Source organism: Macrobrachium nipponense, chromosome 39, assembly GCF_015104395.2.
Source record: "Macrobrachium nipponense isolate FS-2020 chromosome 39, ASM1510439v2, whole genome shotgun sequence".
NCBI lineage: Eukaryota > Metazoa > Arthropoda > Malacostraca > Decapoda > Palaemonidae > Macrobrachium > Macrobrachium nipponense.
The window spans coordinates 45,321,799-45,332,974 of record NC_061099.1 but is presented as its reverse complement, the minus strand read 5'-3'; positions in this window follow the sequence as shown (position 1 = coordinate 45,332,974).

Sequence of the window (11,176 nt, the reverse complement as noted above, 5' to 3'; positions counted from 1 at the left end):
ACGTTGGCGAAATATATAGTGGGAGATATGCCCTTAGGTGATGCCTGGGATCACCGCTAAGCCGACGTTGGTTCTGTCAATTGTCTTAATCCGCTTTATTATGTTGCCTTAAGGAAGATAGTGTCTATATGGTCAGAGTCCCAGGCTTCATTGGAAAGGTTGGAAAGGTCGTTCCTATTATCTTGTTGTCCTTAGCTTTAATTCAAAGTGTTTTTAATGGGGCTTTTATACTAGAGATGTATCATGTTTCAACAGAAAATTATTTGCAATATAATATATATATATATATATATATATATTATATATATATATATATATATATATATATATATGTATATATATATATATATATATATATATATATATATATATATATATATATATATATATATATATATATATATTATATATATATATATATATATACATCCTGTCGATATAACATTCCTGCGTAGAAAAGGGAAACTGTGCTTTTATGCAAAAAGTTATCCCCTCCCAATCAGTGAAAATAAACAAACGTGATGACTGTAACACATTTTATCAAATTCTCACTAATCCTCGTTTGGGAGAGAACATTTCTTTTTTTTTGGCCGTGTAGTGAAATAACGATGCACCAGCATTTGTGTTTGGCATTCAGATATGGACTGATCAAGGTGAAAAGAATTCACCTGTTGTGTTGTTCAAGTTAATTTGACAGGTGTGCAGTAAAAATATTCCGTGAGGTTCGTGGGGTTTCGTCGTTTGAAAAAACAGGTTTAACATATTTTATATACATATATTATATATATATATATATATATAATATATATATATATATATATATCTGAATTTTTTTTTCCTCGACATTGCACCGTGCCCTCTGTGGACATGAGAATATGTCCGCAATAGGACATAGGATAACAAACCCGAGAGAAATATAAGTATTACGAAATCCAAAAATAAAAAAAAAAAATATTAATTAATTCGCTTTCCAGTTCCAGCGAATTAGCCCACTCTTCCTGTCCGCACTTTCTTCCTCTTATTTTTGCCACTCTCCCACTTTCCAGAACTCCCCGTCATGAGAAAACAAGGTCATTAGGAAGGATCTGTCCCAGATTTTAAGAACCCTGTCCCACATCCATTATGCAGAGGAACCAGGTGAAAATAAGCGATTATTGACAAGAAATCTGGCGAAGGACGTCACGCTGAAGTCTTACGACTTGAGTGTGTTATTGCAGCGGGAGGCAAGGTTTTTCAGTAAGTTTTCCCCTGGGTTTGGAATGGGGGGAAATTAGGTGCATCTTTATACAATAAGTTTTCCCCTGGGTTTGGAACGAGGGGAGATTAGGTGCAACTTTATACGTGCTTTACCATAAGTTTTAAGCTGGGTTTGGAACGAGGGAAATTATGCGCAACTTTATACTTTTTTATCAATAAGTTTTCTGTTTGTTTTGGGAAGAGGGGAAATTTGGTGCAACTTATACCTGTTTTTCAATAGTTTTTCTGTTGGGTTTGTAACAAGGTGAAATTAGGCGCCACTTTATACCTAATTTTCAATCATTTTTAAGCTGGGTTTGGAACGAGGGGAAATTAGGTGAAACTTTATAAATGTTTATCAATAGGTTTTCCACTGGGTGTGGAATGAGGTGAAATTAGCTGCAACTTCATATCAGTTTATCAATAAGTTTTCCACTGGGTTTGGAAGGAGAGGAAATTAGGTGAAACTTTATATATGTTTATCAATAATTTTGCCTAATAATTTTGTACATATTTTATCCAGAAATGTTAGGGATATGGTTGTTTTCTGGGAAGATTTTGGTGTTTCTCTTGAAATTGTCTGAGCTATGTAAGTATAAGAGAAACGTTCCATCAGTAAGGGTGAGGAAAATAGTATCTTTTCGTAGCATAAGGATAAATTTGATAAGGGTGGCTATGAGTTTTATGGTTAAAACACCACTTGGTATTTCAGGATAAGTTCGTGGTGAGAACTTCAGTGAGAAAGTTAGACAAATGACAGAAGGAATCTTATGTTAAGAGCAGTGTAGACTCAAATGTGTGTATGCGTGTGTATGTGTGTGTGCGCGTGTTTGTACATGCGTCTGACGCTTCTATGATTAACTTAGAGACCGGTTAATCTATAAAGGGACTTTTTATGATTTCAATAAAATTGTGCCGTAAAGCAGTACCAGTGTTAATTCGAACTGGTAATTTCCAGAAGTTCATCAGCGTCTTAATGAAGACAATAATTCACCCCAATTATGAAACTGCGAACATAAACTGGTGTCCTACTGCGCCATTTCCTTGGCTCATTTCTCTTCGATTACTTGAAGCAATATATCCCTAATGGAGTGTGCGGAAGGACCCGGAAGATGTGTCGCTTGGAAATGAGAAGAAGAAGAAGAAGAAGAATAAGAAGAAGAAGAAGAAGAAGACCCAAGGCTATACCCCGAGACCTTTGTTCACTTGTCACCGAAGTTTCTTCGGTCTTTTCAACTCCTCATTTCTGTGAAGTATTTTGTTTTTACTTCTTCCCTGTCGTTTCGCGAGGTCTTTTACACTCCCGTTATCCTCTCAGAGAAGAGCATTTTCACACCTCTTACTTCTCTTCTTTTACGTCTTCATTCTCTCTTTTCCCCTGAGCGAGAAGTTTTTTCTCTCTTTTTTTACTTTACTTTACTCTTTATTCTCCGCCTCCCAAGTGCTCTTCCGTTTCATTACCATTTGTTTATTTGCAGGTTCCCAAAACTTCCCAGAAGTCTTCGTGTGACGTAGTGCGGAACTAGACCCATTCCGGAATTGCATATTTACGACTTGCAATTTCTTTGCAGGTTTAGTTATCACCCTCTTCGACCCCATCCCCAAAAAACAGGGGGTGTTGGGTGGGGGCGGGTTTAATATACTTTAAACAAAGACCGTAAAAACTTAGCTAAGTTCTGTCTCTGAGGGTGTTGCCAATTCGTTGAAGATTTTCAGGGCCATTAACAGGTTTATTTTACAACAGACTTTTGTTACAATTTGCTCAAGTTTACTTGGCATATTTTCATTTTACAGAATAACGTTATTTTGGACTTTGCTTAATAAGAGGCAGTGTGTTGAACCTAGAGAGAGAGAGAGAGAGAGAGAGAGAGAGAGAGAATCCACAATGAATGATGAATAACAAGAGGTCAACTTGAAGTGTCAGTTATAAATTTTTTGAATGATGAACGAGAGAGAGAGAGAGAGAGAGAGAGAGAGAGAGAGAGAGAGAGAGAGAGGTTTCAAAGATTTATGATTGACATTGGAAGTTAACATCTGGTTACTCAGTATTTATTCTGCTCTCTCTCTCTCTCTCTCTCTCTCCTTTAGTTTTATCATATTTCAAAACATATTCGTAGTTTTTATTGCTCGTTTTTCCTGAAGATGTTTAAACTCTCTCTCTCTCTCTCTCTCTCTCTCTCTCTCTCTCTCTCTCCTCTCTCTCTCTCTCTCTCTCTTTGATTTAAATTTAAAAAAATCGCTTTTCTTAATACTATAGTTTCTAAGATTTTTAAACATCTCTCTCTCTCCTCTCTCTCTCTTCTTCTCTCTCTCTCTCTCTACCTCCTCTCTCTCTCTCCTTATACATAGTTTTTTTAAAAAATTACTGGTCTTATGGCTTTTAAAATACTCTCTCTCCTCTCTCTCGCTCTCCTCTCTCTCTTCCCCTCCTTTTTTCCCCCCCCCCTCCTCCTCTTCCTCCTTATTTACATAGTTTTTAAAAAATTACTGTTCTTATTGGCTTTTAAATATCTCTCTCTCTCTCTCTCTCTCTCTCTCTCTCTCTCTCTCTCAGAGGAGTTTTAATTCATAGGTTTTCTTCTTTCATATCCGACCTTGGTGCTTCAAAACGATTTGTATCAAACTTGAATTAGTCAGTCACTATAATTGAACCGCTTTTCGGAAAAATCATCCGTAGCTGCGATTAAATACTGTTCGTACTTGTGATTCCGACCTTCGCATTTCGTAAGCCTTAACAGCGGCGCATTTTTGTTCATCGTTGCTTAATTTGGCTGTTTTTTCACCGGTGACCCAAATCCGCGCGGCGGGAATTGAGAATTCCTGGAATCACAGCGGGAATAAACGAGAATGTTTAATCCCTTACCCCACGCACTGGATGGTTCGATGTTTCAGTTGATATGAAAATAGGTCTCGGTTATTATCACTTTGAAGGGGTAGCGTTGAAAAGTCTTTTATTGTTTGTTAAGAGAGAGTAATTATATCTTATATATTGTACGCGTACAGAACATTTATATCTCTTGCTTACGTATAGTTGGTCCGCTGGTAGAGTGGTTAGTGTCGTGGCATGCCGCTCAGATGTCGCTGGTTCGCGTCTCCCCCTGGGCTATGAAAAAATCACTGGCTCTTTATCATGATCAGTTACTGCGGCAGCTTGGGGTCTGCGGTAGGAGGTCGATGCCAACATTCTTTGGAAGCTTGAATTTCGCGTCAGTAGCACGTTTGGTGTGCTTGTTCCATGTGAAATAATAATAATAATAATAATAATAATAATAATAATAATAGACTTAATCATTACAATCTAGGCATTTTAAAAAATCCAGATTTAAATCATCATTCAAATTTCGAGTCGGTGGCCCCTTTGGTGTGCTTGTTCTATGTGAAATAATAATAATAATAATAATAATAATAATAATAATAATAATAATTATCAAGAAAAGAGGCAACAGAATCAACCATCTGATGTTCATGGACGACATAAAGCTGTATGGTAAGAGCATCAAGGAAATAGATATCCTAATCCAGACTGTAAGGATTGTATCTGGGGACATCAGGACGGAGTTTTAAATAGAAAAATGCGCCTTAGTCAACATACAAAAAGGCAAAATAACGAGAACTGAAGGAATAAAGCTGCCAGATGGGAGCAACATCAAACACATAGATGAGACAGGATACAAATGCCTGGGAATAATGGAAGGAGGGGATATAAAACACCAAGAGATGAAGGACACGATCAGGAAAGAATAGATGCAGAGACTCAAGGCGATACTCAAGTCAAAACTCAACACCGGAAATATGATAAAAGCCATAAACACATAGGCAGTGCCAGTAATCAGATACAGCGCAGGAATAGTGGAATGGACGAAGGCAGAACTCCGCAGCATAGATCAGAAAACCAGGAAACATATGACAATACACAAAGCACTACACCCAAGAGCAAATACGGACAGACTATACATAACACGAAAGGAAGGAGGGAGAGGACTACTAAGTATAGAGGACTGCCTCAACATCGAGAACAGAGCACTGGGGCAATATCTGAAAACCAGTGAAGACGAGTGGCTAAAGAGTGCATGGGAAGAAGGACTAATAAAAATAGACGAAGACCCAGAAATATACAGAGACAGGAGAATGACAGACAGAACAGAGGACTGGCACAACAAACCAATGCACGGACAATACATGAGACAGACTAAAGAACTAGCCAGCGATGACACATGGCAATGGCTACAGAGGGGAGAGCTAAAGAAGGAAACTGAAGGAATGATAACAGCGGCACAAGATCAGGCCCTAAGAACCAGATATGTTCAAAGAACGATAGACGGAAGTAACATCTCTCCCATATGTAGGAAGTGCAATACGAAAAATGAAACCATAAACCACATGACAAGCGAAGGCCCGGCACTTGCACAGAACCAGTACAAAAAGAGGCATGATTCAGTGGCAAAAGCCCTCCACTGGAGCCTGTGCAAGAAACATCAGCTACCTTGCAGTAATAAGTGGTACGAGCACCAACCTGAGGGAGTGATAGAAAACGATCACGCAAAGATCCTCTGGGACTATGGTATCAGGACGGATAGGGTGATACGTGCAAACAGACCAGACGTGACGTTGATTAACAAAGTCAAGAAGAAAGTATCACTCATTGATGACGCAATACCATGGGACACCAGAGTTGAAGAGAAAGAGACGGAAAAAATGGATAAGTATCAAGATCTGAAAATAGAAATAAGAAGGATATGGGATATGCCAGTGGAAATCGTACCCATAATCATAGGAGCACTAGGCACGATCCCAAGATCCCTGAAAAGGAATCTAGAAAAACTAGAGGCTGAAGTAGCTCCAGGACTCATGCAGAGGAGTGTGATCCTAGAAACGGCACACATAGTAAGAAAAGTGATGGACTCTAAGGAGGCAGGATGCAAACCCGGACCCCACACTATAAATACCACCCAGTCGAATTGGAGGACTGTGATAGAGCAAAAAAAAAAAAAAAATAATAATAATAATAGACTTAATTTATTACAAACTGGGCATTTTTAAAAATCCAGATTTAATTCGTCATTCAATTAGTTCCATAAGAAATTTTGGATACGCCATCTTGCTGTTGTTTGCTGCTCGTGATGTAGTCTACTCCCAGTATACAGATATTTCTCAGATGTTTTAGACGGTTTGATAAAGGACGTTCCCTTCGAGGGACTGTCTCTCACCTAGTCCAGCAGGTACTGAGGTTACAGAGGAATTTATCAATGAGTGAGGATAAGCAAAGGGTTGTCGTTGATGTCTGCCAGGAGTGATGTTCGTCTGAAAGTCTTGGGAAGATCTAGATGGCTGAATAAGTTATAATGCTCTGAGGTGATTCACTACGAAAAACGGGATGTGCTTGCCTTGTATCTCTCCCTCTCTCTCTCTCCCTCTCTCTCTCTCTCTCTCTTACTCTCTCTCTCTCTCTCTCTCTCTCTCTCTCTCTCTCTCGCCACACGATTAAGCTTACTACATAAGTTCCATCCTAAGCCTTTCCTCGCGGGTGTTTCATTTTCGCTTACTCGGGGAGTAAGCCTACAAACTACTTTATTGTTGATGTTGTTGTTGTTGTTGGGGGGGGGGGGGGTTAGGAGAGCCTTTAAAGGTATGAAAAGGGTGTTTCGCGTTGAGTTAGAGATATTATATTTTATGATTTATTAATAAGAATGGAAATGTAGAAATAATGTGCTAGCTAAACGCTACAGAAACATTATTTCTAAGAAAATTCGGGATATGTGACCGCAGATTTGAGCACGCACCCCCGAGTAAGCTGGAACTCGGGTCACGCCTCGTTTCTAAATTTATCAGTCATTATCAAGAGAATAATTATTATTTTCAGACCCATCCATAGCCATGAGGAAGTTTTTGCTTTTCCCAATAATCTGTAAAGGAGCTTCCATAATCTACCACCCAGAGATTTTACATGAGTCTGGAACTTTTTCCCTCTCTCTCTCTCCTCTCTCTCTCTCTCTCTCTCTCTCTCTCTCTGGGTTTGTGGGAGAGAATGAAATGAGAATGAATTCGTTTGTGGCTTTAACTCTATATTGACGGTTTTGCTGGATTGCTATTGTGGCAGTAACGTTGATTAAACGAAACCGGGGACTGCATTGTTAGCGTCACATGTTTTCTGAACGTATGCAGTATATGAATATACACGCACACACATACAATCACACACACACACATATATATATATATGTGTGTGTGTATGTGTGTGTGTATATGTATTACAATAATAAAATTAAATTAAAATAATTACTCATCTAAGAAAACATGCAATTACAATACATAAAGCAAATTAAAAGAACACCAACGAAACTCAAGTACCATTTCCAGTAGAGGAAGGAAGACGAGTGAATAAAAAACAAAAGCAAAACACGAAGGCATCTCTGTTGTTTACGTCAGGTACAGACGGGTGGAGGCAGTTTGGTTGTTCAGTTTCGGAACAATCGTCATAATAAAGAGCGATTCGAAGACCACTAGCTGCTGCGAAGAAGACGCTTTTGAAAGGATCTTAAAGTTTTTATATTCAATATTGACTCTGCATTTCTTTGTGTGGTCACGGATGCTGGAAAATTCAGGAGATGATAATTTGACTCCAGTACGGAAACTCACCCCCCTATGGCAATCTATTCGGACCTTAAGAAGTCTTCTGGAGGCTCCGATATATTTTCCTAGATCACATCTAGGACAAGTATACAAATAGACTATATTAGATGCCATAAGAGTGTTTAACTTGTCTTTATATTTGAAAATAGATCCAATTGTCAATGGGTTTGTTGGGATCAGCTGACATTTTATGGCCGGACAGTAAGTTCTAATAATCTGTTGCATTTTGGCATAGAATTTGGAACACTGGCATAGAACGGCATCCTAGGTTCAGTCTGAATAGCATTGCTAGGTAAAAGCTTCATATTCATAAATTTATGAAGGCATTTATAAAATAAACTACTGGGATAACAGTTATCAGTAAAATATTTCTTTAAAAAGGTGACCTCATTGTGAAATTCAGACCATCCAGACGAAAGGGAAAAAGCCCTGTGGAAAAGAATAAAAAGAGAGTTTATCTAAAAATTGAAATTACAGAAACTATAGAAATTTTCTTTCTGAAAATCAACGTGTAAAATCCTGAATTATTACGAGACACTTCTATATCCAAAAATACAAGTTTCTTATCTTTCTCGTAATCAATTGTGAATTTTATATTCGGGTGGGCCAGATTAGCATAGTGCAAAAATAAGTCGGCTCTATATTTATCTTTAAATAAGATAAAAGTGTCGTCGACATAACGACAGTAAAATAACGGGTGATAAGCCAGAGGGCAGATGTCCAGCAACCGCTCCTCAAACTCACACATAAAAATATTAGCCAGCACCGGACCAAAGGGACTTCCATTGCCATGCCGTCAGCCTGCACATAAGCTTTACCATTAAAAATAAAGGCAGTGTCCTGCACCGCCAAGGTTAAAAGTTTCTTAAAATTGTCGTAATTAAAACCGTGAAATAGTGTGTCATTATCAGTAAAAATTTTTATTTAAAATGATCTGTATAGTTTCTTCCACAGAAATATTTGTGAATAAAGCTTCAACATCGAGGCTTACCATAAACAGGTCTGAGTTCTGACATAAAATCCTTTCTTTAAATTCAAGCGAATTTTTCAAAGTATAGCTATTCGAAGAAAATTCAGTTAACAATGGTACCAAATATTTTGCCAGTTTGTAATTGGGGGTATCATATGATGTCAGGATAGGTCTTACGGGAATACCCTCTTTATGTATTTTTGGCAGGCTATACATAATACCGTAAGAACCTCCAGTGCTCAATAAATCTTGATATGTATCATTATTAATGACTTTCTGGTCTAATAAGGATCTTAGAAACCTGTTAATCTTGTCTTCTGACCTGAAAATAGTAGAAAAATCAGGTTCACCTAGAAAACGGATTTTAGAATTGTCTTCAAGCATAGTTTCAACTTTTTGGATATAATTGTTTTCAATTATTCTAATTATCATCTTTCAAGGAGGGGAGAATTCCTATTGTCATTTGGTCTAGAATATTGTTTGCCCTGTTACAAACCCTCTTATCTTAGGGTCTTTGGTTGTCTGGAAACACTTTTTTCGCGCCTAGTAAATACGAAACTGCTGGTTGATGTGGAGAAGTTTCGAAATGAACTTTACTCTGTAGCACATAAAACCTTCAATAATTTGGTCACTAACTGAAATTTTGAAAAAACTGAGTAAACAAGAAAATCTTATCATCAGGCCAGATGTGTGATGTTGCAAGGTAGATGTTGACTTGTTTTATATTTTTTTTATTAATACCATTTTAGGTGACGTTATGACTATGTGTGGTGTTGATTTGTTTTAAAAAAATTTTTATATTACTGTTTTTGGTGACGTTTTGGACTGTGTGGTGTTGCAAGATAGATGTTGATTTGTTCTATATTGTTTTTAATATTACCATTTTTGCTGACGTGGACTATGTGTGGTGTTGCTAAATAAAATGTTGATATATTCTATACTTTTCTTTAATATTACCATTTTTGGTGACGTTCTGGACTATAAGTGGTGTTGCAAGATAGATGTTGATTTGTTCTGTAAAAAAAGAAAAAATTATTTTATTATTTTTTTTTTACGTTATGGACTATAACCACACAAATTGATAATGAAACAGATGCTGATATTGATTGTGGTCTACGAGAGATACCATGAAAATTGAGGAATATTGAATGGAAATTTTCGAAAGAAGCTCCGGAGAGAGAGAGAGAGAGAGAGAGAGAAAAAAAAACACTGCTATGAAAATAAGGTTGCTGTTATGCCTAGGAGTGTGAGGCAATCCTGAGCTACATGTTTGGTGAAGAACTCGGTACATTCATCCGTAACGCCAACATGACGGACCAAGAATCCTTCATAAACAGAAGAAGAAGAAGAAGAAGAAAAAGAAGAAGAAAGAGAGAAATGAAGCAGAACGACAAAAAAGAAGAAAACGGAATAGAAGAGGAAGAAGATGAAGAAGAAAGAGAAAAATAAAGCAGAACACAAAACAAAAAGAAGAAGAGGAAGAAGAAGAGAGAATAGAAGAGGAAGAAGAAGAAGGATGTAGAAGAAAGAGAAAAATGAAGCAGAATACGATAAGAAAAAAAGCAGGAATAGAAGAAGAAGAAGAAGAAGAAGAAGAAGAAAAAGAAGAAGATAGAGCGTCAGAAATTCGCGAGGCATCGCGAATAAAGCAGAGCCAAATGATGGAGGAGCGATGCATGCTTGATAGGAAAGCCTGGGCGAGGAAAGCATAGCAAATACGCGCACACACACATCCATCCAGCGCAGCAGAGGTTACTTAACTTTCACGCGGTCTGGCAAGACCTTTTGTCGGGCTGCTGTGAAAATCAGATTCATGCGAATATCCAAGAAAGAATTTTTTTTTTTTTTTTTTTTTTTTTTTGGGGTGGGGGGGGGGGAGTTTGGTGAGAGGGTTGCAGGCAGGATTGTTGGGGGAGGGGGGGGGGGTCGAATCGAAAAGTCGACAAACGCCTTGGAATGCACCCTTTCTTGCTTGATTTCGTCTTTTTTTTTGTGGGGGGATGGGGGTGCGAAGTATGGTGTATGTGTATGTGTGTGTGTGTGTGTGATATCTTCCCTCCTCTCTCTGTCTCTATCTGTCTGTCTGTCTGTCTGTCTCTCTCTCTCTCTCTCTCTCTCTCTCTATGCTTACTTATTATTATTATTATTATTATTATTATTATTATCATTATTATTATTATTATTATTGAATCTTCTCAATTCTTCTTATTATCTTTTTCTCGTCAGCATGTAGCTGGTGTATTAAGTTTCCTAAGGACATGTAAAGATTTTCATTTGTCTTAGGTTTATTCCTCTAACGTGTCGACAGCGCACAGGCAGTCATCTATGAGAGTATACAGT